The sequence below is a fragment of the Canis lupus genome, chromosome 5 (genome assembly GCF_011100685.1).
Source record: "Canis lupus familiaris isolate Mischka breed German Shepherd chromosome 5, alternate assembly UU_Cfam_GSD_1.0, whole genome shotgun sequence".
Taxonomy (NCBI): Eukaryota; Metazoa; Chordata; class Mammalia; order Carnivora; family Canidae; genus Canis; species Canis lupus.
Window position 1 is genome coordinate 26,021,075 of NC_049226.1, and position 13,444 is coordinate 26,034,518.

The 13,444-nt window shown below is 42.7% G+C and overlaps 1 pseudogene; it reads right to left on the reverse strand.

Moving 5' to 3' along the window:
- Positions 1 to 1,247: 1,247 nt before the first annotated feature.
- The window catches only part of LOC119876320, a 170,048-nt pseudogene continuing 157,851 nt past the window's right edge, over positions 1,248 to 13,444 (reverse strand).

Here is a 13,444-nt window from a genome sequence, read left to right on the forward strand (position 1 = left end):
AGTAGTCTCAAGTTTAAACCTTGCAGCCCTGAGCTCAAAGGAGAAGTTGCTGTTGTAACAGGCAGATGCCTGGAGAAATCTTTTGTGGTCATAAGACACAGAAGACAGTCATGCAGGGTAGAGACATCATTAGATTCTCATTTTAGAAAGATCACTCTCTGGGGTATCTGGGAGTCTCAGTCAGTTAAGCATCTGACTCTTGATCTTGGCTCAGGTCTCAATCTCAGACCCATGAGTTCAAGCCCCATATTGGGCTCCATGTCCAACTTATTTAAAAAGAAAAAGAGGAGGAAAAGAAGAAGAAAAGGAGAAGCAGAGAAAGAAGAAGAAGGAGAAGAAGGAGAAGAAGAAGAAGAAGAAGAAGAAGAAGAAGAAGAAGAAGAAGAAGAAGAAGAAGAAGAAGAAGAAGAAGAAGAAGAAGAAGAAGAAGAAGAAGAGGAGGAGGAGGAGGAGGAGGAGGAGGAGGAGGAGGAGGAGGAGGAGGAGGAGGAGGAGGAGGAGGAGGAGGAGGAGGAAGAAGAGGAAGAAGGATCACTTTAGCCTTCAAATAAGGATAATTTTAGGAAGGGAATAGGACTATAAACAAGGAGGCAGAGAAGAAATGAGAGAAGACATTGTTTTCCAGCATCAGGACACATTAGAGTTTCTGAAAGCCCCCTTTTTCTCCAATATAACTAAAAACCAAATACTTTTGGTATTTGGTAACTAAAAACCAAATACAATATAACTAAAAACCAAAAACATTTCTATTTTTTAACATACTACTAGAGCACAAGGCAAATTGTCAAAAAAATAAATTAGGAGAAAAAATAAACTGTATAGAGTCAGTGATAGGGAGCTTTCTGGAAGCAAAGGCTAATACCCCCTCTGGGATCGAGAGGCTAAATCCAGATCCAGCCCTGCTCCAAGAGCTGAATTTGAGACTTACATTAAGTGGTGAGGAGTACACTGAAATACCTTAGTATGAATGATATGCCTGATTATCCTGGTATCCATTATTCCTTATAGATGTTGAGGCTCTACTTTTTTTTTTTTTTTTCAGCACGAAACCCTAGTTTATTTCAGCATCAGCAACATCTTAGCCATCATAAAAATAAACTCTACCAAGGGCGACAGAAGTCTCTACAGCGAGGCTAAAGGCTCAGCCGGCCAAGTGGTGAACATAGGGGGGCGCATGGTGGGCACTGCCCGGGCAATAAGTTCGGAAGCAGCAGGGCTGCTGGTGGTGGCAGATGCGGGCTGGGGCCTCACTTCTGGGCAGGCACGAGGTCATCAATGGCCTGGCCCTGCCCCAGCCCTGCTCCATCTCGATGGGCAGCTCACACCGTCCTCCACCATCTGTACCAGCTCCACCTCTGAGAAGCCCAGGCGGTCTGCGTTGGAGACCTCAAAGACGCCCCCCGCAGCAGCTGTGTCCACACCACCTGTGCCTCGTTTCTGAAGCCGCAGCCGCTTGAGCACCTCCGGGAACGTCTCATGCTTGCCCAGGTGGGGCAGCTTGATGTGCACACCTGCCCGCAGGCCTGTGCCCAGGTTGGGTGGGCAGGTGAGGACGTAGCCCAGGTGAGGGTTCCACATGAATTCGTAATTCTTTGACTAGAAAAGTGTTTCCATCTGGGTGGGGCCGTTGCAGAACCGAGTGAACGCCTCCTTCGTGTTGCCCCCTTTCTGCATGGAGATGACCCGCAGGTGGTCTTCCTCGTTGATCCACACCAGGAAGGTCTTATTGTCGCTGTGCCAGATGCCGCGGGCGTCCGGCCAGTCGCGGGCCATGCCCGAGGCCAGGAGCAGGGGCGACGCGGGCTCATCGAAGAGGAAGTGGTCGTGGATGAGCTGCTGCTGCTCCGCCTCGGTCATGCTCTTGAGCGCGTAGTACCGGGGCCGGGTCGCCCGCCAGGGCGGCCGCAGAGGGTGGGGGGGGGGGGGCAGAAGGCGCGGACGCGAGCTCGGCACATAGTTGGGGGCCGGGTCGTCGCCGCCCTGCAGGTTGTCGGGGTTGGGGTCGGTCTTGTGCTCGTCGCTGGGCTTGCAGCTGCCCGGCCGGTGCTCGAGGATGGGGTCGAAGAGCTCCTTGCTCACGTCGTGGGACTCCCCATCGCCTGCCACGCAGCCCGCGGTCACGATGTAGGGGTGGCCCGGGTTGTCCACGTGGGGCTGATGACGTCGTCCAGCGGGAAGCCGCTCGCGTGCTCTGGGCGTGCAGCTCTGCCAGAGCTCGGGGTCCGCACCCCTGCCCTGTGGTTGTGGAGGCCGCTGAGGTCGGGGATCCCCCTCCGCGGGAAGCGGAGCCTCAGAGCGGTGTGGCTGTTGGAGGAGGGCGCGGCGGCGGCGGCGGCGGGGACGGGGACGCGGACAGGGACGGGGACGGGGACGGGGCAGTGGGTCCGCGGCAGCCCCGGACGCGCAGGCGAACCGAGGCTCCACTTTTTATACACATTTAGCACTTCATCTTCCTGTTGAATTGAATCCTTTATAATTATGTAGCGATTCCCTTTCATCTTTGCTTTTTTCTTAAAGGCTATTTTGTTTGATATTAATATAGCAACTAAATCTTCGTTTGGGTAGTATTTGTCATACTTCTGCTTCAACGTTATCTGAGTCTTTATGCATGTTTTCCCACTTTTATTGGTATTTAATGCACTGCACTGTGTGAGGTATAGAGCATAAGTTGACTAACATATGTTGTGAGATGGTGACAATAATTTTAGTTGACATCCATCATCTCATATAGGTCCAGAAGACAAAAACCTTTCCCCTCTGATGAGAACTCTTCAGATATACTTTTTAAAACTTTTGAAATACACCAGACATCAGTGTTAACTATTGTCATCATGTACATCACATCCCTCATACTTATGTTTTTATCTTCTTTATCTTAAAAGTCAAAGTTGGTACCTTTGGACCACCTTCTTCTGTTCCCCCTCATGTAGTTCTTAGAATATGGTCACTTTTTTTTTTCAAAGCAGTAGGTGAATTTATTTATTTATTTATTTATTTAAAGATTTTATTTATTTATTCATGAGAGACACAGAGAGATAGAGAGAGAGGCAGAGACCCAGGCAGAGGGAGAAGCAGGCTCCATACAGGGAGCCGGATGTGGGACTCGATCCTGGGTCTCCAGGACCAGGCCCTGGGCTGAAGGTGGCGCTAAACCGCTGAGCCACCCGGGCTGCCCTGAATCTATTTAAAGTAGTGAGAAAATGAGGCACCTGGCTGGCTCAGTCAGTTGAGCATCCAACTCTTAATTTCTGCTCAGGTCTTGATCTTGGGGTTGTGAGATTGAGCCCCATGTTGGGCTTGATGCCCAGCGTGGATTCTCTGCTTAAGGAACTCTCTCTCCCTCTGCCCTTCCTTCCCACCCACTCTCTTTCATGCTCTCTTTCAAAAATAAAAAATTAAGTAGTGAGCTTACTATCTTTATACATACTCTAATTAGTGATAGATTTACTGATATTTCTACTATCTTAGCACTTCCTGTTCTCCTTATTTATGTTTTTCTTCCCTTTCTTGGCTTTATTAGATTAAAACATGGTTTTGATTTCATATTTCATTTGCTCTTCCTTTATGATTTGGAACCTATATGGTATTTCTATTATTTTAGTGGTTCTCCTTCGAGTGTAGACATGCATAGTTAACCAAGTCTGAAGGTAACTAATATCTCAGCCTCCCAAACAATAAAGACACTGGAACATAAAACTCTAATCACCCTGCTTATGATTTACATGGTACCACTGCACAGTATTTTTAATCCCTCAAATTATATTTCTTCTCCAACCACTGTTTAAATTTACATGAAATTTACCCATTTTATTCCTCGCTATTCTTTTCTGTTTTTCAGACATCCTTCTGAGATTGTTTCCTTATTCCTAAAATATATTTCTGTTTAAAATTTTCTTGGTTACACCCACTGGTAATAAATGGTCTCAACTTTTACTTGGTTACCTTGCTTGAGTTTAAAGGCCATGACAATTCAGCTATTGGTAGATAACAGGACAGGAGCAGTCTAAGCCCTAAAGTGGCAAAACACTTAATTATGTGATCAAGGGCCCTGTCAATTAAACATGTACTTTAAAAAGACATTGGGGGATCCCTGGGTGGCGCAGCGGTTTGGCGCCTGCCTTTGGCCCAGGGCGTGATCCTGGAGACCCGGGATCGAATCCCACATCGGACTCCTATATGGAGCCTGCTTCTCCTTCTGCCTATGTCTCTCTCTCTCTCTCTCTCTCTCTCTCTCTGTGTGACTATCATAAATAAATAAAAAAAATAAAAAAAAAATAAAAAATAAAAAGACATTGGATAAAACAATTATCATGCGACACATAAATGCTGTGGGGCGATTGGCTGTTTCACACTGCAGCCAGAGCTAAGGAAACAGCAAACGTAAGATTTTGCCTCCCTTCAAGGCAAGGTCAAAAGAGGACAGGGAGGTTTTATTATTTTCACCAAAGAGCCCCTTATTTCTTGCAGTTACAGGGCTGATGTCATTTAAAAATTAGACAAAGAGTGGAATCCAAAAATGCTTAACTACGATATAAGCAGAAGTCACTACCCCATAGTTCTCTAACACGAAAAGCAGACAGTTTTGTGGAAGAGTGTGAACCTGTGATTAGAGATAATCCAGAGGAATCTGAACATCCTGAACCAATAACCCCCTTATCAGCAGAAACCACCTCTTCTTTCCTATGTGAATAGTATGGTCTTGTCTTGCTTCCAACTCTGCAATGACCTTGCTTTATTAATTTTCTTGCCCAAGGACATCAACTGCTCTTAGACCTAAAAACCACCCTTATTTTCTCCAGCCCTATATCCAGAGTCAGATCAAGACATGCCCCAAAGAAGCAAGTACAGAGTCCCTCCGCAAGAAGGAAGGTAATTTGACATTGAACAGAATTTATCAGTAGGGAACTTGGCAAAGATTCTGGGTTCAATATGCTTGCTCAAGCAACTCAGAATCATGTTACAGTACTGGGTGGTCTTTTTAAATTTTGTTTTTATCTCTAGGCAACATACACAACATTCAATCATACTGCTTTGACCCATTTACCAAATAACAGATGAGCTCTCAACAGGGTCAAAGACAAATTATACAGGACTTAGTTACATTGGCAAGTAGATTTTATTCAAGGGTATTATGGGATTGGAGAAGACTCAACTCTACTGAAACAAAGCGTTGGGGTAAGTCAGTGGAAAAGTACTAGAAGACATTTGTGGGGAGGATGGTCCCTGGGATTAGACTATCTGCATTTGCTGATTGTTGCTTATCAAAGTCAGGCTTTTGCACACCACAGAACCTGTGAGACAGAGACGTTACCTCCTTTGATGATTCTGTGTCTCAAAGTGATGGTCCCTATGTCCTTCAGAAAGACATTCATAATGGCAGAACTCTAGGGGACTAGGAAAAAATTGGTATCTCAAAGGGAGCAGAAAAAAATTATAATTACAAGTTTTCTCAAGTAAATGCTCTAAGAAAAGGGAGACCAGGATGTATAGTCATTAAGACATAAGTCCAAAGTCCAGTCAAGTTGAAGAGCTCAGTTTGCCAGGAGCAAGAGGAACTGCCTGCTGTTCCCCTACTGGGAACTCAGCCTGCAGACCCAGTCGGGATGGAGGTATCTGTAGCAAATCCAAATACTATAGGGAGCAAATATTACTAGGAGAATCAAAGTACAGTTTCTTAAGACTTTTATGGCTAAGCAACACCCTCACTGGTCAATAACGCTTCTCTTTTTGAGGAAAAATGCTCCTGACCAGATTTTGGTAGAGTCACTGCCTAGCCATAGACTGAGAAGTGAACAGTGAAACCCAAGATTTTCCTCTTGAACTGGATATCAATTGATCACAAAGTAATAAAAGTAGGCTTAAACCAAAGCCCTCCATCATTAGGGGACCAAGATTGGATATGAGCATTAACTTTGTTTAATTAGAATTTTTGGTGATACTTTCATGGCAAATGATTTATTAGTGTTGGATTATAATAGAATTCTGACTACAGTGAGTGATGGTCCTGTTAATAATAAATTAAATCATTATGATCAGTGAATCGTGAAGAACAATTATACTAAAGTGCTTCATATATTAGAATTTTCAAAGTCTGATAAAGTTAAAGAAAACCATCTCTCAGACTCAATTTTAAAATCATTTTTCTTTGTATTTGGTGTTCATAAAGAAAACCATCTCTCAGACTCAATTTTAAAATCATTTTTCTTTGTATTTGGTGTTCATAAACCAGTTCAAGTGTATAAGACCTCCTCGAGTTTTATGAATGACTTTTCTTCAAAGATTCTGTCCCGTTGTATTATCATTAGCAATTAGTTTCTGAGAGTTCAAGGAGCTGTTCCTTATGAATTCTGTATTCATATGATAGGTTCTAAACAGACCATTGTACTACTTGTTCTTCAATCATTTGTTAACTCATGTTTGCCAATAACTAATTTTCAAAGGCCTCTAATCTACAAGATACTGTTTGCATACTAAAGATACAGAGACCAGCAAGGCCTGGCCCTTGGCAATGTGGAATTACAGACTGAGAAGGAAGTTGGGCAGGCAAGCCAGTCATCTTATTTTTGCTCTCTGGACTAGTTAAGAGGATTGTATGGACTAGTTAAGAGGATTGTGTGCACAATAAATATACCATGTGCAATTTTAGCACCCACTTTGTTCCTATTTTCTATACATTGTCAGATTAGTGGCTCTCAGCCCAGTGTTGATTATACAAGAAAAACGTCCATGAAACTACCTCAAAGTAGTACCATATAGCATACTACGAAATATAGGTTCCAATGTAAGCACTTACTCTCATAGTGGACATTTACTGAGCATCCATGCTGAGCTGGTTTTAGAAAGATACATGGTGCAGAATCTTCAAGGCAGGTTTTCCTTTCTTGACTCACATGCTTAGTTCAACAATCATCCCTTTCTGTGCTCCCTTTTCTAGTAAAATCCAACCACCTCCCACCCAAAAATATAGAAAACCAAACTCTGTGCCTGTATTCCACAAATCTCCAATTGTTCCTTGAACTCTCCCCAAACAGGCATCAAGCCCCTCTCTTTGCTGTGGAAACAGTTCTCAGTTCTCATCAAGGTTTCCAATAATTTCTATGTTGCTAAGTGCTATGGTCAGTCTGTTTCCTACATCTAACTTAGCTTAAGGCAGCATTTTACATTGTTCCTTCCTTCTGAAAACACTTTAACTTGGCTTCTGAGGAAGTTGCTGGGTATTCCTTTTTAAACTCTTTGTCTCTTCTCAATCTATTATGTATCTAAATATTGCTATTCACAGGGCATGGTCCTTGAACCTCCTCTGTGTCATGGACATATTTTTTTCCTTTTTTTGAAATTATATTTTATTATTATTATTTTGTTTTTTATTGGTGTTCAATGTGCCAACATACAGAATAACACTCAGTGCTCATCCTGTCAAGTGCCCACCTCAGTGCCCGCCACCCAGTCACCCCCACCCCCCGCCCTCCTCCCCTTCCACCACCCCTAGTTCGTTTCCCAGAGTTAGGAGTCTTCCATGTTCTGTCCCCCTTTCTGATATTTCCCACTTATTTTTTCTCCTTTCCCCTTTATTCTCTTTCACTATTTTTTATATTCCCCAAATGAATGAGACCATGTAATGTTTGTCCTTCTCCGATTGGCTTATTTCACTCAGCATAATACTCTCTAGTTCCATCCATGTTGAAGCAAGTGGTGGGTATTTGTCGTTTCTAATGGCTGAGTAATATTTATATATGATTTCCGAATTTATATTTTCCCCCGAATTTCACACTTGGATATCTAGCTGCCTATTCAACACTTCCATTCATGTGTCTAACCACTATCCCAACTCAATGACTCCAAAACTGAACTCCTCAGCCTTCTCACCTCCAAACCCCAACCTACTACTTGTTCCACCATAAATAGGTCCTCCTACAGGCATGCCCAAAGCAATCAGTGCAAACTTACTGCAATAACCTTGGACTCACCCTCAGACTTCCTTTCCTTGCCATATTCCACACCTGAGCCAAAAGCAAACCTGTTGGCTCTATCTTCAAGATATATCCAAAATTATTTTCTTCTCCTATGTCCATTTCTACCAGTAGTCCAAGTCTCCACCATCTTTCACCTGGAAATTTACAAAAGCCCCCTCATTTTTGTCCTTAACCCCTGTGGACCATTTTCTGAAGCCAGCATGATCCTGTTGAAATGTGAATCCCTCCCTTCTCCTCTACTGCTCAAAGCCTGTGTGTAGCATTCCTTCTCACTCAGGTCCTTAGAAAGGTCTGCAAGGCTCAACACCTTCCTTTTCTAATCCACTACCTATCACTCTCTGGTTTAATCTTGTTTCAGTCACAGGAGTCTCCTTGCTTTCCTGGAACACCCCAAATGCATTCTTGTCTCCAGGCATTTACATAAGGTATTCCCTCTGATTGGAAAAGTTACTACAAGAAGGGCATGCCCACATTATGAGCAAAACCTTCCCTTGCCCTCTTTATACCATAGCATTTCCCTTCCAATCTACATTCTATGTTCCCCCTACCCTGTTTTAGTTTTCTCTGTAACATTTACCAACTGGCACCCTATATATTTGCTTGTTTAATTATCTGACTATTCCCTTAGAATGTCAGCACTGAATAGGAAGGTATTTTGTCTTTTTTTGTTCCTGGCTTCACCTCAAACAATGCTGGCACAGACGAAGTTTTCAATTAACATCAACCGAATAAATGAACGACTTCAAAGAAGTAAAACTTCCAGCTGTGTCTGGAAAGACAGAATTTAGGTAGTAATGGAATACATTACTTTTCCATGTAAATATATATAAAAGCAACTGGAGAAATAGAAACACCACACAAATGACTTAAGGATGGGATGGGGGAAGGAGTGTGAGCATGGAAGGAAGATACCAAGGAAGAGGCAAGCCTGGGGTTAAGAATATCTTTCAAAAGCTTCTTGATAATTTTGTGATGATGGAAACATGAGGGTTTGCTTTGTAGGTCTCAGGAAAATGTCCTCAGATGGTAGTGGCAGTGTCACTGCTGAAGTCATATCTATAAGGCACACTGTCCCTATGGCACAATTGTCATCGGCTCCTAACTGGTAATGAAGACCTCTACCCTCTTTGAATTACCCACAACAGCCACCCAGATACAAGCTCAACCTCTGGGTAAGTCAGAGGGAAACTGTTACTCTTCTGCTTTGAAACCATTCAACACTGGCTTTCTCCTTCCAGAGACACCCAAGAGACCCTTAGGAGATAGTGACGTTTATTTTGCTAGTTACACACTTATTCTTGTGTAAAAGAGAGACAGGGGAATCCTGCATGTAGCTGGATTAGCTAGTTATCTCCTTCTGGTATGAGATGTCTGGCATCTGAGACCTCACAGACCAGGGACAGATTGCTCCTCCCATGGTTATCAAGTTCTAGAGATAGCAAAGTGACTCTTCCTGAGATGTACCTTCTATACAGAGACTGTCTAAAGCTCATACTCTCCTCCTGCCTGCACTTGACTGTAAGGCGTTCCTTTGCCCTGATCACTCCAGACCAGGCATTTGACAACTAAGGGCAATCCTGATGCCACCCCTAACCTCCAAATATGCCTAAAATTATTCAAAGTATCCAGCCTTACCCCTGCATAGCATGCCTACCAGGCATCACCCAGTCCTTCCCAGAAAAAAAAACACAGGAAAGGCTTTTCCACAGTCCCTTGCTCTCTCTGCCTGTGGCCAATCTTGGACTTGCTAGCATGGCCTGTCCTCTCCTTCTTGGGAACTTTTCAATGGCATTCAAATAAATGACATGAGTAATAAACTATCTTTTCAATAGTATTCATTTCCTCCTTTGTTTACCTCATCATACCTGAGTAACAAAATGCCAGATAATTCACCTTTTTTTTTTCAAGTTGATTATTTAACTCTCTTACGCTTAAAAAGTAAGCTTTCTGCTCAGACATAAAACTATAATTTGATCCTAACATCTAAAAAAAAGTGAAGTCTTATTTCCTAATACTGGATTGGTTCTAGAGAAGGAATCACAGACTATGATAAAACTCCCTAGCAACGCTTCAAACTGACAGTTTTGAAGCTTGACAATACTCCCTTTGAGCTGCACCTCCCCCATCAGCAAGAATATTTTATCAGGAATCTGCTATCTGCTCTGCAGCTGTGCCAGCCTTCCTACACAGTGAGTTTCCAGTCACTTGGTCTTTGCTCCTCCTGTCACAGGCCAACCCATTTCTAAGCCAGCTCCCCCTTTCCTTACCCAACCCCACCCCACCCTAACTGACCATCCCCTACCCAGCACCACGGCACCCCCTACAGTTCCATCTGTGACTGTTCGAATGAGGCAGGAGAAGGTCTGCAGGTCTACCAGCTGAGGTGAACAGGACCCTTCAAGGCATAGACTTGCAAGATAAGTCAGGAAGAGCCAGAAATGACTTCAGGTGATTCTAGAAATCCCTAAATTAAACAACACAGCCTCAGTGCTGAGTCTGTTCAAAAACTCTCTCAGGAATCAGTGAAACTACAAAGACATTTTCCACCCAAAATTGCTTTTTGTGCATTTAAATGAGCATAGTAGGTGGTTAGACAGCTAGAGTTCGTGTCTCACATGAAGCCAAATACAGTTATGATGGAACTCCATCTTTTTTTTTAAAGCCAAACGAAGGCAAATGTCTTTACAATATAGAGTGCTGAATTTCAGCATTAATTAGTTTTATAGCATATGTTAATATCAAAAGGTTACTCTCGCTAATGATTTCCTCTTAATAAAATAACAAAATGCCAAGATCCTTTGAAATCAACCCTGCAACATGACAATTGCCCTTTTCAATGTAGAGTTGCCAAGTCTCCAGAGGAAGCCCATCACTTGCCAGGTTATGCTCATGGAAAGCTGGTATTTGAGGCCCCCTGGAGCCTCTGCCCTCAGTTGCTCTACTTTTGATTGATCTTGCACAACCTGCTTAGAGAGATGCCAAACTCCTAGGAAGAAAGTTTGATAGGCCAGTGTGGTGAGGCAGGGTGACTTCTACAAGCCTTGCCATCATCTGAATTGTCTGAAACCAGGGTCTTTGCAAAATAGTTGAAACTTCAGTATATAAATAAGTTCTACTCTGGCCTCTCAGAAATATATTTAAGATTGTGTCTATTTTCCATTATTTCTTTTTTTTTTTTTTTTTTTTTTTTTTTTTTTTTTTATTGGTGTTCAATTTACTAACATACAGAATAACACCCAGTGCCCGTCACCCATTCACTCCCACCCCCCGCCCTCCTCCCCTTCTACCACCCCTAGTTCGTTTCCCAGAGTTAGCAGTCTTTACGTTCTGTCTCCCTTTCTGATATTTCCCACACATTTCTTCTCCCTTCCCTTATTTTCCCTTTCACTATTATTTATATTCCCCAAATGAATGAGAACATATAATGTTTGTCCTTCTCCGACTGACTTACTTCACTCAGCATAATACCCTCCAGTTCCATCCACGTTGAAGCAAATGGTGGGTATTTGTCATTTCTAATAGCTGAGTAATATTCCATTGTATACATAAACCACATCTTCTTTATCCATTCATCTTTCGTTGGACACCGAGGCTCCTTCCACAGTTTGGCTATCGTGGCCATTGCTGCTAGAAACATCGGGGTGCAGGTGTCCCGGCGTTTCATTGCATTTGTATCTTTGGGGTAAATCCCCAACAGTGCAATTGCTGGGTCGTAGGGCAGGTCTATTTTTAACTGTTTGAGGAACCTCCACACAGTTTTCCAGAGTGGCTGCACCAGTTCACATTCCCACCAACAGTGTAAGAGGGTTCCCTTTTCTCCGCATCCTCTCCAACATTTGTTGTTTCCTGCCTTGTTAATTTTCCCCATTCTCACTGGTGTGAGGTGGTATCTCATTGTAGTTTTCATTTGTATTTCCCTGATGGCAAGTGATGCAGAGCATTTTCTCATGTGCATGTTGGCCATGTCTATGTCTTCCTCTGTGAGATTTCTGTTCATGTCTTTTGCCCATTTCATGATTGGATTGTTTGTTTCTTTGGTGTTGAGTTTAATAAGTTCTTTATAGATCTTGGAAACTAGCCCTTTATCTGATATGTCATTTGCAAATATCTTCTCCCATTCTGTAGGTTGTCTTTGAGTTTTGTTGACTGTATCCTTTGCTGTGCAAAAGCTTCTTATCTTGATGAAGTCCCAATAGTTCATTTTTGCTTTTGTTTCTTTTGCCTTCGTGGATGTATCTTGCAAGAAGTTACTATGGCCGAGTTCAAAAAGGGTGTTGCCTGTGTTCTCCTCTAGGATTTTGATGGACTCTTGTCTCACATTTAGATCTTTCATCCATTTTGAGTTTATCTTTGTGTATGGTGAAAGAGAGTGGTCTAGTTTCATTCTTCTGCATGTGGATGTCCAATGTTCCCAGCACCATTTATTGAAGAGACTGTCTTTCTTCCAATGGATAGTCTTTCCTCCTTTATCGAATATTAGTTGCCCATAAAGTTCAGGGTCCACTTCTGGATTCTCTATTCTGTTCCACTGATCTATGTGTCTGTTTTTGTGCCAGTACCACACTGTCTTGATGACCACAGCTTTGTAGTACAACCTGAAATCTGGCATTGTGATGCCCCCAGATATGGTTTTCTTTTTTAAAATTCCCCTGGCTATTCGGGGTCTTTTCTGATTCCACACAAATCTTAAAATAATTTGTTCTAACTCTCTGAAGAAAGTCCATGGTATTTTGATAGGGATTGCATTAAACGTGTATATTGCCCTGGGTAACATTGACATTTTCACAATATTAATTCTGCCAATCCATGAGCATGGAATATTTTTCCATCTCTTTGTGTCTTCCTCAATTTCTTTCAGAAGTGTTCTATAGTTTTGAGGGTATAGATCCTTTACATCTTTGGTGAGGTTTATTCCTAGGTATCTTATGCTTTTGGGTGCAATTGTAAATGGGATTGACTCCTTAATTTCTCTTTCTTCAGTCTCATTGTTAGTGTATAGAAATGCCACTGACTTCTGGGCATTGATTTTGTATCCTGCAACGCTACCGAATTGCTGTATGAGTTCTAGCAATCTTGGGGTGGAGACTTTTGGGTTTTCTATGTAGAGTATCATGTCATCGGCGAAGAGGGAGAGTTTGACTTCTTCTTTGCCAATTTGAATGCCTTTAATGTCTTTTTGTTGTCTGATTGCTGAGGCTAGGACTTCCAGTACTATGTTGAATAGCAGTGGTGAGAGTGGACATCCCTGTCTTGTTCCTGATCTTAGGGGAAAGGCTCCCAGTGCTTCCCCATTGAGAATGATATTTGCTGTGGGCTTTTCGTAGATGGCTTTTAAGATGTCGAGGAATGTTCCCTCTATCCCTATACTCTGAAGAGTTTTGATCAGGAATGGATGCTGTATTTTGTCAAATGCTTTCTCTGCATCCAATGAGAGGATCATATGGTTCTTGGTTTTTCTCTTGCTGATATGA